Here is a 19,082-nt window from a genome sequence, read left to right as displayed (position 1 = left end):
TTTTCAGTGTCTTGCAGGTTTTTGTCCTCTGACAGATTCTTCTAGAAATGCATCACTAGAGTACTGGTGTTTCTTATCTAGTTTAATTGTTGTGTATTTAATACATCCTACTAAAGCAAAGAATAAGTGCTATAGAGTCAGGAAACAGCTTTGTAAAATAAAATTTTCTGGAAAAAATGCAGAACCAAGTTGTCAAATTGCAAACATTAACCATGATCAGATATTTCTATATCAACCATTCAACAATGAAGTGAAACAACACAACATAATATATATATGGGGTTTGGTAAAGAATTGTAAGTGTACATGTCTGGAGCAGTCACTCAGGGGTTAAAAGTGTGTTCTGCCTTTGCAGAGGACCCAATTCCCACACCAGGGGGCTCACAACTGCCTGTGACTCCAGCTCCAAGGCATCCAATCAATGCCCTCTGCTGGTCTTACAAGGCAACAACACTCACATATACATGTTCACATAATTTACAATGAAATTTTTTAAAGAATGTGAACAATACATTTTAAAACAAATTTCAATTAAAGCAAAGATATACTTGCTTTGTTTCTTAGATTTATAAAAAGAGTGGAATTTTATTACCCTAAACAACTACATAATGAATCAAGTAAGAAGTTAAATAATTTGATAGACACATTAGAATTGCTGTTACAACTTAGTTAATAGACATTGGACATACTGCACAGAACCCCAGAGGAGGCACTGAGTCACAGTTTAAAAAGCAACAGAATGCATCAAAACTTTTAATACAACAAACAAATTTGAATTTTTGGAATAAAAGGGGTAGGTCCAAGATGCAACCCAGTTGTAGTCTTGGAAAATGCTGTTGCTGTAGAGCTGAAGTCTGAATAACTTCTAAGAAACTATGGTAGTACAAGGCCATGGTAAAGGCCAGTGCTCATGAAGCTGGGAGAGTGACACACCTCATTAATCTAAGCACTTCTGAGGCAGACTAGGTAGATCTTAAAATTACAAGCCAGTCTGGTCTACATAGTGTGTTCCAGTACAGTCAGGGTTACAGAGAAATGCTGTCTCAAAAAAATAAATAAATAAACATGGGGTGAGGACAGATACACTATGTTGGTATCAGCTTTCCATGCTGTGATCAGGTAGATGCTCTGAGCCTCTCATGACATCCTGCAAGTTTTATTCTGGCTCTGCCTCTAGTCAACTGAAGGAGCACCCTGCTGTCCATGCTCCTAAAACTTGTGTGTACAGGTGAGTTGAGCTGGGAATACAGAGTGTGGAATAACAGGGTGGAAATATCATCCTGTGAGGTTGGGTCTGTTCACAACAGAAACTCTGGCTGCCAATGTTAATATTGGTGCATGAGTTCATCTTAACTCTTATTCTACTGTACAGAGGCCCAACAGGGATGAGGAGGGTCAGATGGCCAGGCTCTTGGAAGAAGATAGATCATCCACCATAATTTTTTTTTCTTTCCAGGCTTCTTCCTAGTCCTGGTGACATTGGTGCAAGCAGGTGAGTCCATCCTTAAAACATTGAGTTACTACACACCCCAATAGGTTTCATTTTAGCAGGAGAGCAGGTACCAGTGTTTTAGATGGTGGCTTTTGTGAATGACTTGTTGATGAGTCTTCTGAACTGTGAAATTAGGACCCTGAAGACCTGCATCTCAGTTCTCTCCCAGACTGTCCAAGACACTTCCCTTGGCTGAATCAGTCCTCAACTTTGATTAGATAAACATTTTTTCTTTGTGTTTTAAGAAAAGGTTTCTCTTTGTACCCCTGACTGTCCTAGAACTTGCTTTGTAGACCAGGCTGGTTGTGAAACCAGATATTCACCTGCCTCTGCCTCCCAAGTGCTGAGATTAAAAGTGTGGGCCATAAAATCTGGCAGATAATCAATTTTTTAAATTAAAAAAAATCTTTCTTTTTGCTATACTCACAGTGGACCACCACCACATATGTTGAGATTTTGATGTTATAATTTGTGATTTTTTACATATGTGTGACTATTGAGAAATCACTGAGCTTACAACTTTTGTTTTAGATATCTGTGCTATGGATCGAATTTGTGTGCCACCAGCATGATTTGGAACCTCATATTTTGGATTGTTTTTATTTGAGCTACTTTTACTTTTTCTACATGAAGTGGTCTTCATGAAACTCATTAACAGTCTTTTCTTTCAGCTTGAAGAACTCCACAGCATTTCTTGGTCTTAAGATCATGAACTCTGTCTGCTTTCTTTCTGAGAAATTGATTATCTTCATTTCCAAAGAACAGTGTTGCTGACCTTTGTAGGAAGGTTTTTCCTTTTTCCACTCACTTCATTGAATAACTCATCCTGGTCTCTTGTGGCCTGTAGATGTTTTCCCAGAAGTCTACACTTATCTGTAATTGAAGTACATTCTGTCATTATCCTCTCTTGTCATTCTAATGTCTGGATCTCTAATGATAATTATACACTCTGTTATTTTGAACATTGAATTTGAATTTCTTTTGTGTCTTTTAACTATGTTGGAAATAACTATTTTGATTTTTCATTATTTGAGACATGTTTGTGAGTGTGTGTGTGTGTGTGTGTGTGTGTGTGTGTGTGTGTGTGTGTTTTGCATGTACATGTACCATGACATGAGTGGGAAAGTAAGAGGACAATCTACTGGAATCAATTCTCTCCTCTAACCATGTGGGTCTTGGCTATGGAATTTAGAGAGTCAGGCTTGACAGCAAGCCCTTTACCTACTGAGACATCAACATGGCCATGTGTTTTTCCAATTCAGTAGTTGTATTCTTTACTTACAGGAGATGTTACCAAAATTTTTATACTGTTCAATAATTGATTTCCAAATTTCATAAAAATTTTCTACCATAGTTTTTTTCATAGTTAGATCATATCTATTTTCATTTAGAAGAGATTTTTTTCATTTTAAATTGAATTATTTTACACCTTCATACATGAGAACTATATTTGCATCATTTCCATCCCTTGGCACATAGCCATTGAACTTGACATCCTATGCCATGGATGCTTGCTCAGTTGTGTTCCTTTCTGCTCTGTTTACAATAGCTAGGACAAGGAAACAACCAGAATCTCCTTCAGCTGATGAAGAAATGATAAAAATATGTCGCGTGTACACCATGAAATACTATTCAGCAGTAAGGAATAATGAAACAATGAAATGAGCAGGGAAATAGTTGGAAATGAGAAATACTGTACTGAGTAGGATAAACCAGACCCAGGAAAACAAATGCCATATGTTCTCTCATCTGTGGTTCCTAGTTCCAAATCTTTATTCATTTTTTTTTCAAAAATAACTGTCAGGGTATTTTTATTCCTTTGCATATATTACATCCTGACCACTTTCCCAGTCCCTCACCTCACACATCCTTTCCCCCAGATCCACTGCTACTTCATTTTCTTTCAGTAAGCATCAGGTCTCCCAGTGATATCAACCAAGCACAACACTATAAGTAAATTAAAATTAGGCATATACCCTCATATCAAGGGTGGAAAAGACAATCCAGTAGGAGAAACAGGGTCCCAACAAGAGTCAGAGACAACCCCAACTCCCACTCTTAGGATCCCCAGAAGAACAGCAAGCTATACAACCATAACATATATGCAGAAGACATAGGTCAGACCCATGCAAGCTATCTGATGTCTCTTCAGTCTCTGTGACTGTAGCCCATGAATCCTGCTTAGGTGAAGGTGTGGGCTGTGTTCTTCTGGTGTCCTCTACCCCTGAGCCTCCTACAGTTGCTCTTCCCCCTCTTATTTGGGGTTCCTGTAGCTCTGCCTAATGCTTGGATGTAAGTATCTGCACCTATTCCTATCAGTCCTGTACCTTATTTTAGGTTGAGGTAAAATCAAAGGATCCTTTTTTATTTGAATTTTGTGCAGGGTGATAGATATGCATCTATTTGTATTCTTCTATATGCTGACATCCAGTTAGACCAGCACCAATTGTTGAGGGTGCTTTCTTTTTTCCATTTTTATATTTCTGGCTTCCATTTCAAAAATTAGGTGTCTGTGGGTGTGTGAATTTTCATTTGGGTCTTCAGTTTGATTATGTTAATCAATCTGTCTGTTTTTATGCCATTATCTTGTGTTTTTATGACTATAGCTCTATAGTACACCTTGAAGTCAGGGGTGATGATACCTCTGGAAGTTGTTTTATTGGACAGGATTGTTTTAGCTATCCTGTGTTTTTTGTCTTTCCATATGAAGTTGAATATTGTTCTTTCAAGGTCCAAAAAGACTTGTGTTGGAATTTTGGTGTTTTTTTGTTTTTTGGGTTTTTTTCATTTGCAAATAGGATTTATTACTCAAATTGTCATATTTTCCTCCATCCTTAGGCAACAATATGTTTACAATCTGAAAAGAAGACAATATTTTACTAATGTAATATTTCAACTAAGCTTGTTTGAGCACCAGTGAGACAACTCAGTGGGAAATGTCTGTAGTGTGGAAGGCTGGAACCTGACGTTGATCACCTAATGAAGATGGCCAAAAGAAGATCCTACAAAGTTGTCTTTCATTCTCCACATATCTTCCATGGCCTAGAAACCCAGAATCACAATTCAGGCACACACAACATATATACATTATATATATTATCATTGCCATTATATTATCCAGCATCTCTGGATAATCATCTTAAGATGAAGAGCCAACTGAATAACTAATGGGGACATGAAGAAACATGGATCATCAAATAATATATACATATCCATAGCAAAAGCTATGTTATGAGATACAGAGTTGATTGCTGATTATCCTACTTTATTACATCTCTACCAGAGAGATGAAAATGCTGCATTGTATACACACATGAGGTATTTATTTACTGTTTCTTATATTCTCTTCTATTAAGTACTTTATATTTTTGGTTGTGAGCCTAGCCTTTAACAGCTGAGCCATCTCTCCAGCCCAAATGTGTAGTCCAGGCTGGCCTCGAACTCAAGATCCTCCTGCCTCTGCCTCCTTCAGCAAATCCTACCGGTGCGCGCCACCACAACCGGCCTATTAAGTACTTTAACATTAACATTGTTAAAAACAGGTTGACAAAATAGCACACATTTGGGGTACGTCTTCTACCCTTGGACTTGTACTCAAGAAGCTGACACCTGAGGATCAAATGTATCCCTAATTACTGACATCCAAGCCAGGCTTGATAACAAGCATCACAAGGGAATTTGTGAAAATATGAAAAACAAGACCAGGAACAACAACCCACTACCCTTTCACAGACACACTTACTTGAAAAGTAAGATCACACACTGCCTGATATTTAAAAAAATGGACCACTTAGATGATGTTGGGATTTTTGGGGAGAGCATGTTGAATCTGTACATTGTTTGGGATAGGATGGCCATTTTTATTATTTTAATTCTACAAGTTCAAAAGCATGTGAGATCATTCCATCTTCTGATATTGTCTTCAATTACTTTCCTCAAAGATGAAGTTATTGTCAAACAAGTCTTTCACTTGTTTGGTTAGAGTTATCCCAAATATATTTTATATTATTTGTGGCTATTGTGAAGGGTATTCTATCCCTGATTTCTTTCTTATTCTGATCATCACATGTATATAGGAGAGCTACTAATTTTTTTAGATAATCTTGCACACATCCACTTCACTGAAGGTGTCTATCAACTATTGGAATTCCAAGGTAGAATTTTTAGGGTCACTTATGTTTGTCTGCATCTCTATGATTGAAACTAGTTGACTAGGGCTGTGATCTATTTGATGTGTTCTTGAATGAGGTTCATGAGAATTAATTGAGTATTTTGCATCAATGTTCATGAGGGAAATAGATCTATTATTCTCTTTTTTGTTGAATCTTTACATGGTTTGAGTATTATAGTGACTATGTCCTCCTAAAAACAATGTGGAAATATTCCTTCTGTTTCTATCTTGTCGAATAATTTGAGTAATGTGAGGAATATTGGCATTTGCTCTTCCTGTAAAATCTTTTTCAAAGTCTTGTAAAATTCTTCATTAAAGCCCTCTGACCCTGTGATTTTTTTTTGTATTGACCTTTAATGAGGCTTTTATTTCCTTAAGGGCTATGAGTCTATTTAAATTGTTTATATGATCTTTATTTTATTTATCAAGAAAATTTCCATTTCTTTTAGATTTTAAAATTTCGATGAGTACAGGTTTTTAACATAAGCCCTAATGATTCTGTGGACATCCTCATTGTCTGTTCTTATGCCCTCATTTTTGTTTCTGATTTTCATAATTTGGATAGTCACTCTCTGACTTTTAGTTGATTTATCTAGGTGTTTGTCTATCTTTTTATTTCATCAAGGAAACAATTCTTTTTTTGTTGTTTCTATTTTATTGATTTCAGCCCTCGGTTTGGTTATTTCCTGCCTTCTGCTCCTTTGGGTGTGCTTGTTTCTTTTTGTTCTAGAGCTTTAAGGTGTGCTGTTAAGTTGCTAGTATGCGATCTCTCCAATTTCTTTATGTAGGTACTTAGTTCCATGAAATTTTCTGTTCCTATAAGTTTGGTTATGTTGTGCGTTCATTTCCATTCAATTCTGTAATGTATTTAACTTCTTTCTTCCTTTCTGTCTTTACCCAGTTTTCATTCACTAAACAGTTCTTCAGTTGTCCTGAGTTTTCAGGCTTTCTTTTGTTTCTGTTGCTCTGGAATTCCAGCTTCAATACATGGTGAACTGATATGATGTAGGCCTTATTTCAATTATCCTTTATCTATTGAGAATTGCTTTGTGACTGAGTATGTGGTCAATTTTGGAAAAAAGTTCAGTGTGGTACTAGAAAGAAGGTATATTCCTTGGCATTTGGGTGAACTGTTATGTATATCTGTTGGGTCCCTTTGGTAATAGAACACGAGATTGTTCCAGTATTTCTCTGTTTAGTTTTTGTCTTCATTACTTGCCCATTGGTAAAAGTCAGGTATTGAATTTCCTACTATTAATGTGTGTGTGTGTGTGTGTGTGTGTGTGTGTGTGTGTGTGTGTGTGTGATTTAAACTTTATTAAATTTTCCTTAACAAATGTGGGTGCCTTTAATTTGAGACAAATTTAATTTAATTTAAGAATTGAAATGTCATCTTGTTGGATTATTCCCTTAATGAGTATGACCTTTCCTTCCCCATCTCTTTTGGTTAATTGTGGTTTGAAGTCTATTTTGTTAGATATTAGAATTGCTACAACAGCTTGCTTCTTAGGAAAACTTTTTCCTGCTTGGGAAAACTTTTTCCAATCCTTGACTCTGAGGTAATGTCTATCTTTGAGATTGAGGTGTGTTTCTTGTATGAAACAAAAGGTTGGATCCTATTTTCACATTCATTATGTTAGTCTGTATCTTTTTATTGAGGAATTGAGTCCCTTGTTAGCAAGAGTTATTAATGACCAATGACTGTTAATTCCTGTTCTTTTTTATTGGTAGTGGTGATGATGTGGGTGTGTGTGATCTTCCATTCTTTTGGTTTTGTTTGTGTGGGGTTATTTATTTCCTGTGTTTTCATGGGGGTAGATAATCTCCTTGCATTGGAGTTGTCTTTCTAGTATCTTCTGTAGGGTTGAATTTGTACATAGATATTGTTTGAATTTGACTATATAATGGAATATCTTATTTTCTCAATCTAAGAAAGATTTTCTGCGTTTGGGACCAGGAAGGGATGGAAGCATACTGGGTCTTTGGAAACAGAACCAGGGGAGTTGCAGAGTTCCTCTTTTCTTGCCAATGATTTTACTTAGTGCAAAGTAGCATTAAAAGGACCATGAAGGAACCTGGCATAAAGTTTGCCATGTTTTCTGCCTTCTCCAACTTAGAAGGGGACAATAATTGTTAGAGTAGACAGATTCAACAGATGCAGTCTTGCACCAGGCCAGTGGGAAAATATTGTGCTGTTACAAGAGTCATAGAAGTGGAAAAATGGTCAAAGAAAGATGAAGGAATCTGTGTACAAAGTTGGCATAAACAGTAACAGAAACACTGGGGCACTGACAGGAAGAACAGGCTAAAGGGAAAAAACATAGGTTTCCTGGGATTCATAGACTGGAGTCAGGTTCATATTCACAATCTCTTTATTGTAGAAATCTACAGGAAGCCTTTCCTCTTGGCCCTAACAAAATCCCCTGGTAAATTCAGAAGACAAGGTGACCCTGAAGTGTCACTCAGTGATTATGTTTGACAACTTCATTTTGGCTCTGCAAAAAAATAAGATAATCAAGGATTCTTTCCAGCTTTCTGCAGAATCTCATCTTGGGGGTTCCCATGCCAACATCTCAATAGGTCCTGTGACACCTGACCATGCTGGGACTTACACATGCTACAGTTCTTACAATCGCACACCATATGAGTGGTCCGAATCCAGTGACCCTGTTGACATAAAGATCACAGGTAAGAGGGTGTTACCTGCTCATCATCCTTTTTGTGATATAGAGCAGTTATTCTATAGACTGCAAGTCCTGGGAGGTCATGAGGAATATGAGGAAGGTGAAACTTGGAAAAAAGTAGCCTTGTTGCATATATTACTGACATAGGCAATGAAAACAGAGACACAAAAACAGACCATTGGTTGTAATGTGAACCACAGATACAGAGAGGTCAAAGGAGTCACAACTAGAGGTAAAAAGAAAGGGATGGCTTGCCTAGCGTCATATGTATCAGAGACATTGGCGTCCTTCTACTAATGTTCAGAGACCTGGACAGTTCAAATTTTTGTTTGGCTTTTACCTCTACAAGACGTCTGCCATAAGTCCTAGACACAACATGTGTCTGACATCAGTTTATGTGTTGAGTGGGGCTGGTTCTTCATGAGTCCTGAGGCTTTGGTTCAGATGTCACTGATAGAATTTCTGTCTACATTGACGGTTCTTCCTTTCTTGTGGTTAACCAATCATTCGTGCTAGAATAACAGAACCCTGGGTAATGAGGGGACCACCAATTATATGTGGGATGACTCATCCCTAATGGGCTTGTGGGCCAGACGGCCCAAACAAGTAAAAAAGTTACTTTCTGAGAGCCGTCCTGGGTCTGCCTGATGGTCTTAGCAACAGCAGCTGACACATGATCTGGAGATGACCTGGACCAATGAGAGGCAGCCATGTCACGTGAGCTGATGCATATTCATCAGACCTCCCCCCAGGGTGGGGTGGGGGTATATAAGGCTTGCCTATTCCTGAATAAACTGAGCTTGTTCTTTCGACATTCTCCTGGAGTCTGAGTGGTTTGACTCTGCGCCTACTTGGCCCCCTGCCCCCAAAGGGAACAACAGCAAGGACCCTGCTACAGTCTACATCTCCAAACTGTTGTCAGTACATTTTCCAAAGTAACTCAGACATTCTGGGATGGCTGAAAAAAATCCTACAGGCTTTCCTCCTGTGATAAACAGCACAAATAAAGCAGGACATGGAAATATATACAGACAGTAAGTCAGAGAGAGGGACTTGGAGAAAGACTCAGAGATAGAAATGGCTGAGAACATGGTAAACATAGCATGTGAGGGAAGAGAAAATTTGCAAAAGTCTTAAGCTTAATGGAACATTTGAAAGTAAAGAGAATGGCAGAAGTTGGATACTTCAAAACAGAGCTAGGAAGGCAGATGATAGATCACACTTGTGCAGTACACACACTAAGAGGAACAAGAAAGGGGAAATCATTGTGGCCACTGTTCAAGGGAAACAAGCACAATCCTGGAATATTCTCTACTTAGAAAAGTGAGATTATTTAACACCAATATGTAAAAAGAGACAATATAGAAAATGAATAACTTAGAATGAAATCAGATTCTAGATTTTCAGTATACATAGGATGAGGAAGTTCTAGGTCATGAAAACTAACCATGAGAGTGAAAAGGAGATTAACAAAGAGTGGTGGGGAAAGAGGTGGAATACAGATGCCATGGAAGAAGAAATGGGTGGAATGGAAAAGGGAACAGTAAAGCTAGAAGAGAAGGGATGGGCAAAAATGGACAAAATGAACTGTATGAGGATGTCTTAATGAAGTCCATTACTTTGTATGCAAATTAAAAACAATAAGTACCTGTAATTAAACACATTGATTGACTAAACTTTTGGAAAAGCTGAATGTACAAAATGTAAGTAAATTGGTTGCAACTCTTTGGGTTTGGTCCTGGGATTTGGCACCAACAATGTAAGTAAATTTGTTGCAGCAACTCTGGGGAAAGGTGTCCTGACTACCTAGGGAGTCAGGTAACATCTTGAGCTGCTTAGGACAGCTCTGATGGCTGGAACTGCAAGGAGACAGTCCAGCCCTGGAGGGCAAGGTATTCTAAACACTTTGAGCTGCTCAGAACAACAGCTCTGCCCTGAGGGTGTTCCACACACCTAGAGCTGTTTAACACAGCTCTGACAGCTGAACGACAAAGAAGCAGCCCAATCCTGGAAGGGAAATTTTTCTGACTTCTCAGGAAAGTCATGCCTGGAACTGCTTCAGCAGGGAAGGGTATCCTGACTGTTTGGGAAAGTCAGGGTATACCCGGTGTGATGGGGGATGGTCTCCTCACAGGATATAGCAATCCTGCTCCTCTCCTGGAGAGCCACTACAGGTGAGCTTTGCTCAGCCCCACTTAAGGGGATTCCTAGCAGAGCTCTGCTTCTCCATCCTAAGACGTTGCTTCTTTTGCTTCACTCTGCAAAAGGGGAAACCCCTGCAGAAATGTAGCAATCTCCTCTGGCTCCAGAGAAAAGTGTTACTTTTTCAGCTCTCTCTTGTTCTGTCCACGGAGAGACATTTCAGCAAAGATCTTCTGTACAGCTCTGCTCTTTCAGCTCTCCCTTGTTTTGTCCACTGAGGGACATGTCATCAAGAATCTTCTGTATACCAGGGAATGAAGCTCTTCACACCAAAAACTCTTTTGAGAAATAGATTTATTTGGAAAAGAGGAGTCCAGGAGAGTAGCTGCCGCTTCTAGGGTGGAAAGAGCAGCCTTTTTTTCTAACTGACTAGGCAGAGCAGCTTACACAGATGTCTTGGGGGTGGAGTCAACCAGGGGTTGGCTTGGGCCCAGGGTTCTACTGTCCTACTCAGTGATTGGTTATTTCACAAATCAGTTGGCCAGGGGCAGAGATGGTTCTGATCTGACTCAGCCAAACTGTGTTTCTTTCTGCCCTGATCGAAGCCATCTTTCCCTAGTTCAGGGCTCCAGGGTCAGGGTGGTTTTCTATAGCATACCCTTTTCCCTACACAAAATAGAACAATTGGGAAAAGGAATAGAATCAGTAGAAGTTGATGAAAAGAAGAATGATCACATAAATATGGTCAAGATTACACATATAAATTATATGCAAAAACACTTCAAGAAAAAGAGGCCATGAAATGATGTAGTTATATTTTAATTTCAAATTTTTAATGAAGACAAATCTAAAAATACATTATATATTTTAATATTTCATAATGAACTCAATTGCTATACAAAATTAATAAATGTTAATAAAGACAAACTTTAAAGGCATTTGGAATGACCCAATGAATATAAAGACAGAAACTGTCACAAAACAAAACCTTGGGTAAAATATATGGTTACAGGATTGAAGTCAGAGATTTAGTAAGATAATATAAAAGAAAAGAGGGAGATGGGAAGAAGTAGAAAGAAGAAGTGTTAAAGGTGGAACAGAGAGAGAAATCACAGAAAAGGAAGCAGAGATAGGGAACTGACGAGTGAACGAACACTGGTAAGGAGCTGCCCCTCTAACTGTCTCTGCCTCTTTTCTTCCAGGTTTATACAAGAAACCTTCTCTGTCATCTCTGATGGGCCCTGTGGTGACATCAGGAGAGAACATGGCATTGTCCTGCATCTCTGACCATCAGTTTGACATGTTCCATTTGTCCAGGGAAGGGGTGCCTCAGGGGCATGGGCTACCGGCAGTGCAGAGCCACAGTGAGACATTCAAGGCCAACTTCCTTCTCGGTCCTGTGATCCAGAAAGGGAACTATAGATGCTATGGCTCTTACAGTAACTCTTCCCATGTGTCGTCATCCCCAAGTGACCTCTTGTACCTTCCTGATACATGTAAGAGAGCCTCATGAGATATATATATATATATTATTTATATATTATATTTTATTATATATATATATTAATATATATGTTTACTTGGTCACTGTCCAAACTGAAAGAACCTCTTGATGAAGTCTCTCCCTCTGATAGCCTTCATAGTAATAGATAGATAGATAGATAGATAGATAGATGATAGATAGATATAGATATACGATATCACGTCTGTGACAAATGAAATATTAAAGCCATGTCTCTACTGATGGTAAAGAAAAAGTATCATAGGCAGCTACAGAGAAGGGTTTCTGGGAGTTATTTTGCAAGATAGATAGATACATAGATACATAGATACATAGACAGACATATATAGATATACAAGCAAGGTCTCAGTAAGATATACATAAACATATGTATAAATATGTGTGTATACACACATTTTTTAAAGATTTATTTATTTATTATGTATACAGTGTTCTGTCTGCATGTATGACTGCAGGTCAAAAGAGGCACCAGATCTCATTACAGATGGTTGTGAGCCACTGTGTGGTTGTTAGGAATTGAACCCAGGACCTCTAGAAGAACAATCAAGTGTTCTTAACCCCTGAGCCATCTGTCCAGCCCTGTGTATACACACTTAATAGTAATCAAAGAAAAAAGGCTATCAACTTAAAGGAGTATATGAAAAAGCTTGGAGGAAGATTACCTCGGAGGGAATGGAGAGATGAAAGGGAGAGGGAAAGAGAGATAATTATACTTCATTTAAGAACATTTTTTAAAAAAAAAGATATGGAGTTTGAAAATGGGTATCAGAGAGATCCACAGCCAATCACTAGACAGAGCTCCAGGAGTCCAGTCAAAGAGAGAGAAGAAGGATTCTATGATCAAGTGCATCAGGATCATGATGGGGAAACATGCAGGGACAACCAAGCCAAACTAGAGAGGACTCATGAAAGTTGGATCAATGGTGGAGCCTACATGGGACTGAACTAGGCCCTTTTCATGGTGAGACAGTTATGTAGCTTGATCAGCTTCGGAGGGCTCCTGGCGATAGGATCAGAATCCATCTCTGGTAAATGAGCAGGCTTTGTGGAGCCCACTACCTGTGATGGGGCACCTCGCGCAGGCTTGAGACAGGGGGAAGGGCTTGAACTTGCCTCTACTGAATGTGTCTCCATATAGGAGGCCTTGCCTTCTTGTGGGAAGGAGTGGAGGATGGGTGGGAAGGGAGGTTGTGGGGTGGGAAGAGGGAAGAGAGGATCTTTGATTGGTGTGTAAAATGAAAATATTTTCTTAATAAAAAAATGGATATCAGATTACAAAATAATAGACTAGAAGCCACTCAAACATTCGTTATCTTACTTGGCCAGCCACACTGGAACATGTATTACCAAGGAGAGTTAGAAAAAGGTCAGGACAGACTCATTAGGGATAAGGTCACAATCAGATTTGGCAAATCAGAGAGGAAGTAGCCCTCCTGAGCTCTCACTCACATAGATCTCTCTACAGTATTCCTATTGACTCACACAACTTGAAATCCAAGTAGAGAGTCAATACCTCAAAGAAAACCACATAATGGCACTGAAAACTCAGAACTAAGAGATGGAGTGAGCGCTGGTCACTGTCCAAACTGAAAGGACCTCTTGATGAAGTCTATCCCTCTCCTGTCCCCTTCCATAGTAAACTCATCAAGAAACTGCACTTCTTGCACAGAACCAGACTCCAAAACTAGTAAGTAAATAATTCCTCTTCATTATTGTGGAAATGTAGAGACTAAAAACTCTTGGGTTCCTGTTTTGGCTCAGCTCCCTCACAGCTTGGTGGTGTTAACATCATCATCTCCCATCTCTGATTCTAAAACTGTGCAACATCAGAAGATTTTTAGGAGCAGCATGGGAACTGTACTTGAGACCCCCTACAAGTGAAAAGGAGAGCAGATTTTACTCCCTTCCCAGGAGCAATGAAGTGCTCATTCTAGATCAGTTCCTTCTGGAGAGGAGGTGATGGGGGCCTAAAAAAGGAAGCAAACAAGCAGAAGGGAAGATTTTATAAAAATATTACCTGTGGCCAGGCAGTGGTGGAGCATGCCTTTAATCCCAGCACTCAGGAGGCAGAGCCAGGCAGATCTCTGAAAGTTCAAGGCTAGCCTGGTCTACAGTGCGAGATCCAGGACAGGAACAAAAACAACACAGAGAAACCCTGTCTCAAAAAAAATTGCCTGTGATGGAATAGACGTGACTTTGCTTTTGCCCTTTGGGAGAACTTTTCGTTTGGTTCAAGGGAGTTGTAGATGTAGAAGTTGCTAAGTATATTTAGTGAGCACTCATATCAAACTCAGATTAAGATCGTGATTACACGACCTCTACCTGGTGTCCTGCACTTTTCTGCAACTGGCATAACGTCTACACACACTTGAATGTGTGGGCTTTCTGCGGGAGCATGGTCAACTTACTAGTAACAATTCTCCTGAAACTGACACTCCTTCTCCCAACAGTTATCAGTTATGTACACCCCCTGGACTAGGGGTGGGACTTCATGTTCACCTCCACAATGCAAGGATTTTGTCTAGCTTGAGACTGCACTGTTCTTGGGCATGCTATCTCAACCTGATGTGAAGTGTGTATATTCAACTGCCCTGCAGTGTACAGAAGACAGTGTCCCTATGGTTATCCATAGCCTCTCTTTCAAGCTCTTCTTCCATCTCTTTCACAATGATGTTGAACATGTGGAGGATTTGAGAGAAGCATCTCATTTAGTACCAAGAATTCTATAGTCTCTTCTTCTTTGCAACTTGACCATCACCATCTATCACAAATATAAAATCCTCTGCTGACAGTTGAGACTTGCATTCATATATGGGAATAAGTCATTAGGGGTCAGTTTAATACTATTTCTATTGAGTAGAATATTATTAGTATGTTCTTGATCAAGACTTGTCAATATTGTATTAAGTATCCTTCAATCAGTAAATATTATGCAATCTGTCAAAATGGAGATCCTAAGATTTGCCTCTTATTGGGTTCACATCTTCCTCCAGATAACCACAGGAACCTGCATATTCTGATTGGGCTATCAGTGACCATGATCCTTGTCTTCCTCATCACCCTTCTTTATTCTTGTTGCCCTGCCAAAAAGAGTAAGTCTCAGGAACAATCCAGTGAATGTCATCTGAGTAGTGTGAAAACAAGAGCAGAAAAATGCAGGTATGTATTCTTAATTTACATTAATTTTTAATTAATTTACATTTTAATTAATTTACATTAATTAATTTACATTAATTTACATTAATTTTTTTCTTGGATACTTGGGCCAAGACATGGAAACTGAGGCAGGGCTTTCTGAAGAGTGCACCAGAGCCCTTGCACTTCCCCTCAGCTCTCAGACTACTGACTAATTTCTCGCTGTATCTTTTGCATCTCCACATCCAAATAATATCTAGGAGGATGTTTTACAAGAGGTGTGGGCAGCAAGAGAGAGAGAAAGAGTATTCTGAAGAAAGAATTACCAGAGTGCAGCATGTATGGGATGTGGCTGTGACTATACAGAGGCAGGACATCTGATTCTAACTTGGAGCAGGTGAGCAACCTTGGGTTTTACCTTATCTCTCACTAGTACCTTGCATTTGAAATGAGAGTGCAGAAGTACTTTATTACATGTATTTGATTAATTCTGTCTTCTAAAATGCAGCCATCATGGTCAAGACTCTGAAGTGAGAGCAACACTGAACAGACAGGTAGGTCCTCCTGAGTCTTCTCTCTTCCATACAGTCTAATATAACTTTATTCTCTGCAAGATTATGTGTAAACAGGACTCAACATTTACCTCTTTCTAGGACCCTGAAAGACAAGAAGTGCAGGAGGTAACATACTTAAAATTTGAGCAGATGATCTTCAAACAAAAACTGACCACTCGCATTTCCCAGATTCACAAGGAATTTTCCACAGATCCCACTGTGTACACGGAAATCAAGAAATGGTAAGCTGAGATCAAAGATTGTCCGCACTCCATGAGTTCCCAAAGAATGGTCTGAGGAAGTTTTCTGTGGTAACCACAGCCCTTTCGCTAACAAGACTGATATTTGCAGTGGAACAAAAGTTAGAATCTGAAGACATGGGTCTCTAACTTTGGGACCATCCTTCTTTATTCCAATATAGTTCTGAGAGTGGATTTCCTTTGCTTACAAATGTTATGTCCCTCACTGTCCACTGGACAGAAATCTAACTCTATTTCTTATTCCTTGGGTCTCTATATCATTTCACTCTGGTGAACTCTGCAACCTGACTAGCTTTAAATCAGGACCTACTTGAAGCTATAACCATGTTGAGTATTTCACAATTCCCTATCAACAAGAGGCTCTACTATTTTATTAGTATATATTTCTAATATGTAATGATGTTATACAGCATGCTGAATCTCATGACAATTTCTTATATGTATCTGTATTTTGATCCTATTTACACACAATTACTGACTTTCTTCCATTCTTGCTGATATTCAGGAATCTCACTCTTTTTTAATGGTTAAAAATCACGTATTTTATTTTATTTGCTTTGGTTTTTTTTTTCATTTTTCTTTATTAAGAAATTTTCTCCGGGGGTGGTGGTGGCGGCGGCGGCGGCGGGGCGGCGGCGGCGGCGGCGGCGGCGGCGGCGCACGCCTTTAATCCCAGCACTCGGAGGCAGAGCCAGGCGGATCTCTGTGAGTTCGAGGCCAGCCTGGCTACCAAGTGAGCCAGGAAAGGCGCAAAGCTACACAAGAAACCCTGTCTCAAAAAACAAAAAAAAAAAAAAAAAGAAAGAAATTTTCTACTCACTCTACATACTATCCACAGATCTCCCCTCCACCCTCCTCCCACCCCCTAGCCCTCTTTCCAAGCCACCCCTCATCCCCACATCCCCCAAATCAAGGTCTCCCATGGGGAGTCAGCAGAGCCCAGCACACTGAACCTAGGCAGGTCCAAGCCCCTTCCAACTGCACCAAGGCTGTGAAAGGTGTCACACCACAGGCACCGGATTCCAGAAGCCTGCCCATGCACCAGGGACAGATCCCAATTCCCCTGCCTGGGTGCCCCCAAAACAGTTGGAGCCAAACAACCGCAAGAATCTCACTCTTAAGACTGGACTTTATCATATACTGTTCTGTGTATACCAAATGGTGTTTGTCACAGTCTTCTCTCAACAGTAGCATCTATATATTTCTTTAATATTTCAATGTAGACTTCTCTATTGAGAAACATTTTCTAGGATGTAATGGAGGTAAGAAATCTCCTCCTTCTCACATGTTTCTATTACTATGATTTTGAAAACTTAGTTCCTCTGAACTGAATCATTGCCTTTGGAAGAGAACTCATTAAACAAAATCTCACAAGTCTCAGGAAGAACCTGAAACACACGAGGTTCTATGTGCAATAACACTAGCTGAGGAGAGGAGATCTTCCAATTAATCAAGCTGCCAGCAACTCATTCAGGTAGCTCCAGGAATGCAGATTTCATGAGTCTTCACCCCTGCTGGCATGGGCTTTTTGAGATGCAGCCACCTTTGAGGCACCCTTGCTCCAATAATTATCCTACCATCCATGATCCTGTAATTAAATCTAATAAACTCATTAATTCAGTGAAATAGACCTGGGTGGATCATTTTCTGACATGCCATTGGTGCCATACCTGGGATCAACAGATGTTTTCTCATATCTCTCCAGAAAGAGCCACACAATCTATGTACACACTACTAATCTTTTATATGTTTTATATTGCTGTGATAAAACCCCATGACCAAAAGCTATTTGGGGTAATAGGTTTATTTGTGAGAGTGCTAGGCAAATATCATGACAACCTGCCCTAATAACTCAGTTAAGAACTAGGCCTCAGTCCCTACTTCTTGGAACTGAGCAGGCAGTTTCTGAGAAAGAGCCATGAACAAAGGACAATTTTCCAACACCTTCAACAGCAAGGACAAGGAGCCTGGTGCATGCAGTACCAGACCTCAGCCACAACAGCACAAGGTTATAACCATAATAAGGGCAAATCCTGGAACTTGTCCAGGCCTGCCCCAAAATGGAAAAACTATAGCCTTAACCAGCCCCTGACTAGCCCTAGCCAATTAGAATGTACTAATATGATTGCCACTTGCTTGAGCCAATAATATCTAAAATAACCTAACCTCCCTAAGAACTCCCCTTAGCTGTCTTAGAAGAAGCCCACACATCCCACTCAGGGTCATAGCCATTTTACCTTTGTGTAAAATGGCCGGCCCCAGCATGCTGAAATTTTCTTGAGATAATAAACACTCTTGTTGATTGCATAGGTGGACGGTGGTCTTTTGTGGGACTTCTCCAGGACCATAACAATTTAGATTACACATCTTACACAATCCCAGGACAAAATCCATTCATGGAAGCAAAGGCAGGAACCTGGAGGCTGGACCTGAAGCAGACACCATGGAGATATACCACACACTAGATTGTTCCTCGTGCCTTGCTCAGCCTGCTTTCTTGTACAATTTGGGATGACCTGCCAGGGTGTGACACTACCCCATATATTTTCTTTTGCATATTTTTATGGATTTTTGCATTTTCAGTCCATCCTGCATGGACTATGAGAGGCATCTCTGTTTGTCTGTCTGTTTGCTTGCCTCAAACTTGCGATCTTCCTGCCTCGGCCTCCCAAAGTTAAGATTACAGGAACTGTGAACACTGTGAAGATGGAATTTAATTTGAAGTCTCTTTAATCCAAGTTCCTTTCCAAGAATGAAGCAGAGAAATGATTTTAGGTTCAAGTGACAACAAAATTTCTGTATTAATAAAGAAAAATTAAATAGAACATTTGCAGGAAAATAGATGCTACTTGAAATCATTATGTGAATCAAAATAAGCCAGATTCAATAAGATAAACACACATATAACTTTATATATAGAAACTAGATTTTAATTATATTTTTACTTTTTAATTTTGTATTGACTTTTTACATTATCACACAAAGTATTAGGTTTCATTATGACATTTTTATACATATTTTCTCATAGCTTGTGTGTGTGACAAAACTAAAAAAAGAATGAGAAAAAAACAAAGAACTCTTCTTAATATAAGGCTTCCTTAATTTTAAGGAAATTACACATG

The 19,082-nt window shown here is 39.3% G+C and overlaps 1 pseudogene; it reads left to right on the top strand.

Moving 5' to 3' along the window:
• The first annotated feature begins 2,995 nt into the window (after positions 1-2,995).
• On the top strand, positions 2,996-15,972 carry LOC114687922 (annotated as a pseudogene).
• Positions 15,973-19,082: the final 3,110 nt, after the last annotated feature.

Source organism: Peromyscus leucopus, chromosome 1, assembly GCF_004664715.2.
Source record: "Peromyscus leucopus breed LL Stock chromosome 1, UCI_PerLeu_2.1, whole genome shotgun sequence".
NCBI lineage: Eukaryota > Metazoa > Chordata > Mammalia > Rodentia > Cricetidae > Peromyscus > Peromyscus leucopus.
The sequence above is the reverse complement of the archived record's forward strand: the minus strand, read 5'-3'. Positions and strand labels throughout refer to the sequence as shown.